This window comes from Leiobunum rupestre, chromosome 6 (assembly GCF_980474605.1).
Source record: "Leiobunum rupestre chromosome 6, qqLeiRupe1.1.hap1, whole genome shotgun sequence".
NCBI classification, from domain to species: Eukaryota; Metazoa; Arthropoda; class Arachnida; order Opiliones; family Sclerosomatidae; genus Leiobunum; species Leiobunum rupestre.
In genome coordinates, this window is record NC_143389.1 from 15,295,373 (window position 1) to 15,307,984 (window position 12,612).

The window sequence follows — 12,612 nt, forward strand, 5'->3', positions numbered from 1 at the left end:
CTTGTTTGAGATGGGTCCCGCTACGGCGCTACGTCACGAAAACTTCATTTTCTAGGGGAGTGGGGGATAATTTTTGGGCTATGGAAACACGTGTTAGCAGCCTCTAGTGGCTCGAGTGAGAGAGCTTCACGCCGCATTTTTTTTTCTTCAAAATATTAATTAAAAGTAAGTCAGTCGATTATTTAATTAGAATTTTACCACTAAAAAAATGTTCAAAACGTTAATCTTTAAGATTTCACTTGATTATTTTCATAAAAATATCATACACCATACAGTACATGTAGCTTTAAAGTAGACGAAAATTTTAAGGCGGTCAATCTTGCCCAGTCTTAAGCCTCGGTTTAATCTACCGCGTATTTTGAAACGGAAAAAACCGAGTACTATCGTTAAATGATGGCGAACGCTAATTGTAACACGAATCAAATAACGAAATACGTGGGAATTTTGGCGTTAAATGGACTTAGAACCTATTTAAGAGAATCTACGTAAAGAAAAGGTCAAGCCATTTTTGTAGGCAATCGTATATTTAACGTAAGGGAAACAGTTAACGAAGACCCCTCAGTAGTTTTTGGGAACAATCGTTTATAGTAAAAATTTCCAAAACTATTTTATTTAAAAAAATTTAAACTTAGGAACAGAATTTTCAAACGACCTTTTAATGAACATAAAAAGTAAATATTACCCAAAACTTGTTTGAGGAATATCCTTTTTAAAATTAGGATTGACATCGCGAGAGAACAAATTAAGAAATGGATCAAGGTTTTATTGTTATATTTATAAGAACACTAAATTAAATAGAGAATATCGATAGATACATTTCAAAATTTAATCAAAATAATTTTTATTTCCGTCGTCCATTGCGAGGATAACAGACCATTTCCGGTAGTTATGCACAAATCGGCTGTTTAGCATTTCTTTACCTGCCTTATACAGGAAATCGACAACGTTACCTTAAAGAAGGTCCGAATGACGCGGCATAGAAACTACCACAGGAATAGAAGGTTGACTAAACATGTTTTGTAAGAGTCCGTCCGTCGCAAATAAGTATACTGTGTGAAATGTAAGTTAACGGAAACCCTGCCCGGGGAAAAATTAGTGGGGGCAGCGCCTTCGCGGTGAAATTAAAGCGGGGGCTAGTCGCCCCCGCTGCCCCCGTTGTGGGCACGCCCCTGTTAATATAAATGCCGATAATCATTAAATAAACGATCAAAAATTTAAAAGTTTCGTTAAAGTGCAGCTCAAGAGAAACGAACGTCAGCAAATAGAGGAACTTCTGGGATAGCTTTGTTATTATTTAGCTTAGTTCAGGTTTTGAGAGTCGGCAGTGTACGATAGATAATGTTTAGTTCCAGCACATTTTTAAGTGAAGGACGTCATTGTGGTATTGTTAATTGGGTTTAAATGGATAATTGGTTCAAAAAACAATAAATAAGTGTCCCACCGAGGACAATGTTAGTTTGTATAATTAATTTTTGATATTTGGATTTAGATCTAAGTAAGTTTTAAATAAGCCGGGTCCTTTTAAGACAAAGTTAAATATAAGTTAGGAATAAAAAGTGAACATTGTAAGTTAATATTAGGTGTTATGTCTTAAATTTTATGACGTGTTATTTGGGTCCTTATGAGTCCAAAATGTCCTATGTCTAATGTTTTATTGCAGAGTTTTAGTTCCACAAAATCCTGGCCTCAAATCAACGAAATAGCCCGTAATGTGTAGTTCCGTCGAACCAAATTGTTGGCTAGATTATTCATTTGGTTTTAACGGTAAAACGATGAATACAATAGCAAATGCCAAAAATGCATAATTGAGCTAGCAGAACTGCTTTTTGATATAAGTTGTTGTTCTACCTAATTATCTGGCATTTACATAGCCAAATCCAGGTATAAATTGCAACAAATGATATAAGCGTGTAGAATTAACTTACAACCACTTTTAAGGTAATATATCAAATTCACTCGGTAAGCTCTTTATACATGCCAAATGAACTTGAATATTTCAATACATCTTTTATCGCAACTCCTAGTCTACCCGAGGAAAGGTTTCTTCTCGGTATATAATTGGTATAAACGCTGGTTAATAGCTAAAGATCTTTGTTACACTGAGCCAATTCACCATGTCACTACTGACTCATTAGTTAAAACCCAGTGCATACACTACCAGCAAATAAGGATCTATAAATAATCAAGGCTTAGAATACACCGAAAGAAGTAATGTATATGAATCCCTACTATATAATTTATTCTTACCTGTAAAATTGCTAAGAGTGGCTGGCTTATTTTTGTGTTTCGTAAATCATGTTTATGGTTAGGCATATAATAATAATTGAACAAAAACATTTTTCGGGAAGCAATAGTGAGCTAGAAACTCAAATTTTATTAATTTAAAATATTCTGACCTATCTTGTTGTATTATTTATCTTTTTACAGTAGGTAAAAAGCTGTTACTTCTCAATTTATTTCCCGAGCTCTTTGCGTACCGCTATCCGCCATTGTTTTAGCGAGATTTTCGGCGGCTAGCGACTGACGTAGACCTCTCGCAAAATAAACAGAACGCATGCCCATAGAAATTAGAGAGAGGAACGGAAAGTGTAGCCGCGACAAGGCATTAAATAATCTTCACGTCTCAAAGCTACGCGCTAGGCCCATTTTCTTCCGGTTGCGTTCCGTCGCTCTATTGGCTGATCGAGAAAGGAAAATAATTTCAGTATCCACTCATTGGCTGATTAAAATTCTTATTTCTTTATCATTGATCCGGGAATCAGGATTTCGCGGGACGTTGATGAGAGTATTTACATTAATATAAATTAATTTTATTAGATATTTATTATTATTTATAAGTAGAGGTTTTCGTGAAATTTTGAATATGTGTTGTAGAAATCTATAAACAGAGAACACATTTATCAAATCTTAAAGCTTAGGCCTTAGCGTTTGACGCAAAAAATTATTTACCTTTTATAGTCTCTATACATTTAATTTGTTCCAACCATCGATAAATTATTTATATTCGATTGGAACAAGTTAAAAGTATAATATTAATCGATAATTTCCATAATATAAAAAAGAAGATAAAAAATTAATTTAAACTTTCTTTAGTTTAATTAACCCTCTTATATGATAATTTCCATAAAAAATGAAATTGTTAGACTTTGTAATATTTTAACCGAGCTAGATCTATGCGAAGTTGTAGCAGACAACAGAAGAAATGAGTGTTACCTCACAAACTTTAACTGGAAAAGAGTAGGCCAAATCTACTTGAAGTCGGAAATGCGACCGACTTTCCGTTCCTCTCTTTAATTTCTATGGTATGCCTGTTTATTTTTCGATCATGATGTCTCTGCACACCGATTTGGCGCGAAGCTCGCGATTTTACGAAACCACGCCCCCTTTCTGTTAATTTAGCGAGGAATCGCTATTTTGCGATTCTTAAAAACGTCTTTGCAACGGGCCCTTAAGGCTGTCGCACACTGTAAAAAAAATATGGAATTTGTTGCTGGTACCGAAACTTGTTTTGGGGGTGAAAGTTTTCTGGCATCGGCGGCAGAAAAATTTGTCTTCGATATCGGCGATTTTTTCCGACTCCTCGCACACTAGGTTTGGTCACTTGTACTAAACTTAGGAGAACGCGAGTGCGCGCGCATCGTTTTGTTTACTTTTTTCGTCAAGGAATTTTCTTATAACCTCCGACAACGGCAAGATCGTATCGTAGGCGGTTTTTGATTTTGGTTTAATTCTTTTATTTTTTCAACGATTTTTTTAATTTATGACAGTTTATTATTACTTTAAACAGCATCGCTTGAGTTTAATGAGGTAATTTTTAAATTTGTTCTATTAATAAAAGCCAACACTTAAATAGTATTATTTATTTTATTAAGCCTTTGCTAATGGGAAAAAGAACTGAAGAAAGGGCAAATGGCCTTGGAATTGCCCAAGGATTAGCGAATATCAACGTTAATTTACTGCTGTTGATGCATGCAAGGCGTAGAAGAAAATTGATTAACAATAGGGAATGGGTACGAGGATTATATCTGAAACGTGAACAATTTGGAGAATATCATTGTCTCGTACAAGAAATGAGGCTGCAGGATCACGAGATGTTCTACGTGTACTTCCGGATGATACCACCACAATTTGATGAGCTTCTTGCTATGGTTGGGCCCCGAATTATAAAACTAAATACTACTTTTCGAAAAGCTATTTCTCCTGGCGAGCGTTTAGCTATAACTTTACGGTAAATATAAAAATAAAACTTAGTTTTCAGATTAATTTTAATAGATTTCTTTTTAGTTATTTAGCTATGGGGATGCGATGCAATCAATTGGTCTGAGTTATAGAGTTGCCTCATTAACCATTTCGCCGATTGTTTTTCACACCTCAAAAGCTATTTGGAATGCTTTAGCTCCGTTAATTTTAAAACCACAAAACCCACATGTGTGGCAACAAATTGCCACTGATTTTGAAGAATTGTGGCAATTTCCAAACTGTGTGGGATCGATAGATGGCAAGCACTTACTGATTCAAGCTCCTGCCAACACGGGCTCAGTTTTTTTAAATTATAAAGGAACGTTCAGCCTTGTTTTGCTTGCAGTATGTGATGCTAAACACAGGTGACGTAGCAAAATGGGCATTATTGAACCCTCAGTTTAATAATCTAATTAATATTATTGTTTTCTAGCTTTACTTTAGTTGATATTGGAGCTACAGGTAGGGGGAGTGACGGTGGAGTTTTTGCAAATTCGGACTTCGGAAAAGCACTCACAGAAAACCAGCTAGGTATTCCACCAGCTAGAAAGATCCTAGGATCCAAACATGTGGAATTTCCACATGTTATAATAAGGGACGAGGCTTTCCCTCTTAAATGTCATTTAATGAGACCATATCCTGGAAGGTTAGATTTTAGTTTATTTCTTATAATCTGCATCATGTCCAATTTCTTGAAGTACTTTTCATTTTACAGTTCGTTAAATTTACGAAGACGTATCTACAATTATCGTTTGAGGAGAGTTATCGAAAATGCGTTTGGCATTCTGTCAACAAAGTGGAGAATATACAGACGCCCTATAATTGCCAAAATTAAAACATGTGAAGCTGTTGTGCAAGCAACTATTTGTCTGCATAATTTTCTAATGGTAAGTAGTTTAAATAAAAGTTATATAAATACAATTTTTAAATATGTTAGAACTTTTAGTTTAAAGAGGAGAGCATGAGTGGAACCCAAAAACGCTATTGCCCACCAAAATATGTGGACCGCGAGGATAATTTAGGAGATGTGGTTGGGGGTCAGTGGCGAGCAGAAGTTGACACTTCTGGAGCTGCGATAATATATGTTCGGAACTTGTCAACCAATACTCATGGCAGGGAAGCCAAAGTAGTGAGGGACTATTATGCGCAATATTTTGAAACAAAAATTTGTTCTGTTCCGTGGCAGCTTCAGCTAGTGTTTCGGGGAAGGACAGGGTAAGATTAATTTGCTTTATTACGTAAATGTATAAAAATGAAAAATCAAATTGGTTATGTTTGTTATTAATTTATTTTTCAATGATATGAAATTTTTAGAAAATGATTAAAATAAAAATTTAATCACTAACTTGGTTTGAGTTATTAATTTTCAAATATTTAATTACAACTTGGTGTAACTCTACCTTACATGTTTCTTCTTCAATGGTATTTATTTTTTTAATTAGCGGGGCTAATGACAAACAAAACATGGTCGTACTATTTGAAAATTGTTGAACAATTGCACTATTTGTGCCTACTATACTTAATACAGCTTCGTCAATCGGATCAACAATAGCTCTTATCTTGTTTCTACGAAGGTGCGATCGTTTTGAATTGTCATGTTTTCGTTTCTTTTGATCCGTTTCTTTGGCATGGTTTGGTTGCTGTTCAATGTTTTTCTCCATGCAATCTTCAATTTCCTCTGCAGATATTTCGTTATACAGATCTCCATCGTCGTTATCGTCGAATAAATTTCTGTTGAGATCAATAGGCTTTGGAAGAAGTCCTGGGCAGCTAGGTGAAGCAGGAGGAATCTCAGGCACAGTTGTAGAAACTGCAAATGGGTCCAAATGTTTGTTGTGCAAAGCTAGATTACTCGTTGTCCTGTGGAAATATTTATTTAAATTAATATATATTTCTCCAGCAACATAAAATGAAATAATTTACTCTTTATCTATCATCAGGTCTTTATAGATCATCATATGTTCTAGTAATGGCCATTTTTTTTCATTGATTTACCACCACAACCACTAGGCATTTTCAAACATTTTAATTCCTTGCCAAATTTTGTGCGTAATGACTTACATCTCTTCTGGCAAAAATCAGCTGTATTAATAGTAAGTATTAGATGTAGTTATATAAAAATCAATCAATTAATATTAACTATTGTACTAACCTGTTTTGGACATCTTTTCAGCCACTTCCAACCACCCATTTTGCTTCTTTTGTCTATCTTTGAACGTATTCAAGCTGCAATCGACTAAAAACCTTTTATCTTTAATCAAATTTATTAACCTCTCGTCATCGTCTAAAAATTTTCCCTCGTTATCAAAGTTATTGGACACTTCCTCGCTTCCGTTTTCTCTAATTATAGACATGATTTCCACTTCTGCCATTGTTGACCGAAAGAAAGCCGACAAGAAATAAAGAAAATTCATTCACAAAAAATATCCACGCTCGTGATTTCAAACATTGTGCAATACTTTCTAGACATTTTCTTGTCTTGGGTTTTCTAAGTTATGGCTATGTTTACGTTTATAACACCTCTGGTGGTAGCTAAGTAAGTAACCAACGAACATATTGCCGTTCATGTCGATGATAAGGAAGCTATTCGCCACCGAAAACTACAGCTGCGCCACCTAGTCACACTGCTTAGAACTATATTTGGGTGATACGGGTAATGGCGTTATGCGAAAATGCGCGTTTTATAACATCAATTAAAACATTTTACTAACGATTTTAGCATATTTTTTAAAGCGTGTTCGAATGTTTTGTATTAACAAAGGTGTATATACGACATTTATTTCTTAATTTTGAACTGTCAATAGGTATTGAATTCGTAAATATAAGTATAAATATTCGAGTTATAACACTATGAGTAGGCCTTGGAGAATTCATACACGGGATCAGTTTGAAAGTTTTAAAGGTATGTAGGAAATTTATTATTATCTTCACATTAGAACAAGCCCAGATTGTTCTAATTTCATAGACTAGTAGCTTCAGCATTTTGTATAATGTATAATGTATTTTAAATAATTTTATTTGGTATATTAGTGAATTGCTCCATGCTTGAAATTTTTAAGTATATTGGAGAGTAGTCTACTCTGGATCCATAGAATAAGGTGTGCGGATGCTTAAAACACAAGTTAAAATTTAAAATGCAATAGTGGGTAAATATATTTTTTATTGAAACCCAATTATTTAATGTAACCTGTTTTACTTATTATTCTAGAAATTCAGGCTTTTGCAAACATGCAGTAAATTGCTGGTCTATTTTATATATAAAGATACTGAGAGCTATCCCAACTTTCTGACTTTAGAAGTGGGGTAAAATGAAGGAAAAGAACTAACTATGCCTTCGGTATTGTACGGTAATAAAATGGTAAGAGTTGCGAGGGTTAAATTTGGCTGGCTCAAAAAGGTATGTACTCTTATTTGGTCACTTAGTTAGTCTCAAAAATTTATTTCTAGCTTTTAGTCGGGATGAAATATTTGTGGAGAGTCCATTTGTAGCGAAGATAATATCAATTGAAGAGGCAGTGGCACAAAATAACTAAGTTGGAAAGGAAGGAATCTACTGGCTAACGACTGTAGAGGCTACTATGGAAAATTCAGCTAGGCCTTTTCATCTTTTTGTCTATTCTCTCAAGGGCTATTTTTAATTGATATTAATAGAGACTGACAATATTTGAAGAAAAACGTTGTCCAAATATATAATTTTAGATTTTAGATTTTAGTTAAAGAAAAGTTATAATTAAATTGTTAAATTAGTTCCTATTTTAAATTTTGGCCAATTAGTATTTGTAGATAACAAATGAACTGAACTATTTATGTTATGAATTTTCTACTCAAAGCCATGTTAACTAAAAAGGCAAAAACAAATGTATTATAGAATTAATTCAAAGTTAAAAGCAATTAAATTCATTGAAGAAACCACTTAATTAGAAATTACAATAGAAGTGAATAAAATGTTAAGATATGCAAATAAGTATTAAAAATAAAAACCATTTGAATTTACAGTATTATTTTTAATCATATTGGGATCTGCGGCAATAGCTCGAAATGTAATTAATCAACTCGAAAACTCATACCGAACCATCAGGGTGGCAAAGATAGGAAAATTGGGGTCCAATACAAAATAGAAAAATATGCCCTTTTAACGCATAATTTTGTGGGCCTCAATGTAATATTTTCCAGCGATAATGACAATCGAACGGCTTGACCTAAAATTAATTTAATTCATTAGCATTTCCTTATTTTGCAGTATATAATAAAACAGATCACCTTTTAAACGATTCACAAAACGTAGGGTCCTCTCTTTTTATTTAGTTACATTGGATTTGTAATAAGTCTACATGGTAAATTATTGCTTGGAATGGCACTGCATTTCATGCGTCTCTTGAATTCTCTTCATCTAAATGACAGTTATTATGATATATATTTAATAATATTAACTTTAAAATCAGTAATAACAAGTAAAATTTGTGTCTCACCATTTCTTTCTAAAAAGTCTTTATCTTTAAAATGGGCGCTGCAAATCTGTGCCCACTAACTAGGCATCTTCCCTGATTTTATATTAGTTAACCACACATTAAAAAGATTTTTGCATTTCGGAAAATTGTGAAACGATAACTCCAACGTTCTTTTCTCACCATTTACTCGAATTGTAATATTTTTAAAGGCAGTATTACTACAAAAAGGCAATTTATGCCACCTCTGCGCCTACAATCTGCCATATTAATCGTTTGTTTTGATCAACAAAGTACGCAGACAAACCAAGCTGCAGGGGTAGCGACTGTGGCGCCGCCTATACCCGTTTCGCTAGCGAATACTCACAATTACTAACTATAGTGAAGTTGATGACAGAACATCAGCTGCTAAAATTTCAAAACAGCAATCCTAAAGCTATAGTATGTCTGAAGTTTGTTAAACAGAATAGTCAAAGGTTGGTGGTTAAAATTCACCTAAGGGAAATATGTACTCGACCGTCAAGGTATTAAATAAAGTGTTCCTTGTAACGCTATTATTCAAAACCTTTCTACTGCCGTTAAACAGTGGTCATTTCAATGTGTTTATCCGTTTACACGATAGAAGATACTGTATCCAGTAAAATTCTGTTTTCGCCGAAAAAAATAATTTCAAAAATTTGAAAAAACTGTGCTCTGCTAGGGAAGGTAGATAAAGTTTTATTTTCTACATTTATTTATTTCTTATGGCTAACGGGTATAAGAGTGTAAGTAATATAATTAAGTAATTTAATCTAATGGATATCCGCTTTAAAACTGTGATTAACATCGCGAAGGAACTAATTAAGGAACGGATCGTGTTTCTGCGGTTGTTATGATAAGAATAACAATATAAATAAAAATCTCGAGAGAAACATAATTTACATTTTTAAATTCATTTTTAAAATAAGTCAACTAACAAAAGACTTTAAAATGAGTTGGAAAATGGCGTTTTTGATTATAAGTGCCTTTCTTATTTGGGAAATGAGTGCCTCAGCTGAAGCTATGAGTGGTAAGATAGTTAAATGTCAGACTAACGTTTCCAACATACATGCGAAGATTTACAAAATTAAAAGTCACTACAAAGGTGACCTAACAATATTTAATCTGAATAAAACATTTTAGTTTAAGGGTTTTCTAATAGAGTAGTCTCTCTACTTGAACTTCAAATAGATTTATTTAAATTCGCTTTGCTTTTTCCAAAGTAAATCAAATGTTTCAGATAAGAAAGTGTTATTATTTAGATTTTGATATTAATTTAAAATCTTCTGACTTTTATTTTTTTCTTGCAAGACTTCGTTAAAAAAATTGGACGTTTTTGTTTAAAAAAAGCACCATTCAATAAAATTGGCCTAATATAAACCTCCATACCAGTGTGATTGAAATCGCCAGATTTTGGCAGTGCTTTACTTGTGCCGCTTATTTTCTCATCCACTTATTTAATAAACCCCCTTCATCCTGATCCCGTAGCCTCAGTTGTTTAAAAACCACACTTAATAGTAATTCAGCAAGAAGAAATTTAATATAATCTGTGCAACGATGGATTGAAATATAAAACGATCATAAAATAGTTATTAGTTAATGATAAGTTTTCGAAGATTTAAGATACATCTTACCAACGTCTAATAACAATATTTATTGAAATCAGCTAGGCTAGTATTGAACCAAAGGTAGATATGGGTATATTAATATCCAACATCTGGTCATAAAGGCTGTTAAATTTTATTTGATCCACCATTTTTGTGTAGGCCGTATGAATTCTTGGTTCGACATTGCGCTAGATTGACGGTTTTCATATATTTCCAGTGGCCGTGAATGCCGATCCTTCTTCTACATTGAAAATTGAAGAATGCGTTGAATCTACACTGGCTCCTCAAGTTAGAGTTAAATTTCTTCAGCTATAAGTCCTATTAAAACGGAACTAAAGCATTGTTTTCCTTCGAAAACATTAAAATTTAAGGTTTTAATACTAACAGAAGTTAATGAATAGCTGTAATAGGAAATGCTCTATTTTTAAACTGGGGATTTGTTTTCGTTGAAACGAGTGGATCAAATTTTACCATGGTCGGTGACTCGGTGTTATCTCCCACTGTACCTCTCGTTAAAACGAATCTTATGTTTTTTGTTTGAATTAAAAATAGCGAGACAATTGCTATATTAACGGTCACTATATTTAGAGCTCGGCGAAACAGATAAATTAACCGCTAAAGTTTTGATTAACCATAAAAATTACGATTAACTGTTTATTCGTGGATATTATCCACGGCTATATAGCAATTTAATATGTAAAATAATCGGGTTTTTTTCGGATAATTTTCGTTTGTGGATAAAAATAAATAAAGTGATTATTTCTTATCCAAACGCCGAGCTCTAACTATATCAGATCAAGTGGCGCTTGTTAGTACCAATAATAACTTTGAAACATTGAATTTAGCACACACTTCAGAGATTTATCATAAACGCGAATTTTACTACGAAAGACTTGAATTTTAAATCTTTACAACCACAATTATTTAAGGTTTTTAGAAATAAGACTAGAGGTAAACCTTGAAGAAGACGATATCGCCCTTTTTTATATAAACAAATTATCCGTTATAGTTCTACTATCCGATTAATTTAATTAAGTAACTCATGTTAGTTAAGAAAGTATTTTTTATACTAAACCAGACTAAGGTGAATAACTATGTCGAGACGATGCGCGGAAATGTACCTGTCTCACGTAAGCGACGATGGCATTGGTAAAAGTCCGTGAGACGGGTACCTTTCCTGGTAGAGACGTTGAGCAACCAAAGCATTGCCATCCGCTAGTCTATACACGAAATAAATATCCGCCAGTTCTTCTGAAGTAAACTCCATTGTTGCACATTGAAAGTGAGAGGAAATCGCGGTCCATCACGACTTTAAATTATGCTAAAGTTTACTTTTTCACGCTGGTTGCCTCGATTTGTTTAGATACCTTTTTAACCTATCACACGAACCCAAACCTTAATATTGGAATTTCCCTGCTGCTTGGTTTTGTGCTTGTTGCAGCATACTTTAAGGGGCTAGTAGGCCACACTTTGAAGCTCTCTGGCGCTCTTTTAACTCATCGTAGGAAAATGGGGAAATAACAGGCATACTTCTCAACTCACCCCTACAAATACTTCAAAATTTTCCATAACGTTTTGAAACATCCTGCATATAGTAAAGTTGTTAAACCTAATGCTTTAGAAGGTTGAATGACAGCGTCGTCGTTTATTTAATCAGGAAAACAAAGACCTATTTTTTCTAAGGTGTTTAATGTTTTATGTTTATTAAGAATTTTAAATTTAAATTTTCGAATATTACGAAATGGTTTACAGCTTTCCAGCTGAAGGAATGAAATGATTTTTATTTTCGTTATATAGCACCTCTCTATCAGATATAGTATTAAAATAGCATCGGTGCTAAGCCTTGCAAATTTAAGGTAACCTTTATTACATGGATTTTTTGACTTTTCAACATAAAACTGCTGACTTGAAAGCCCGCTTGTTAGTTTTAAATATAATTTATAATATGTTTCTTTCGACGTTGTCTTCAAAACATTTGAATAACTTATTTCTCAATCAGTTGGGGTAAGAGCACCTAATTATAAAAAGAAATATCTTATGTGTCCCAAAGAAGATACTTATTTTCTTAGCGCCCAGTTTACATCTACGTGTCGGTTACCTATGTAATGGTGATGAATTTATACGATAGGTCCATTCCGCCGCCGCCGCCAAAGCGCTCGCAGCTAGCTCGGATAATAGTCAATGTGCTGATAGATGGCTGCGGCGCTCCGTTCACATAAAGCATTTATAGTTAAACCCGAGAGAGAGAGTTCCAGACATATTTCCGTATTGGTCGGGGGGAATCCACTGGTATACAACGTGAG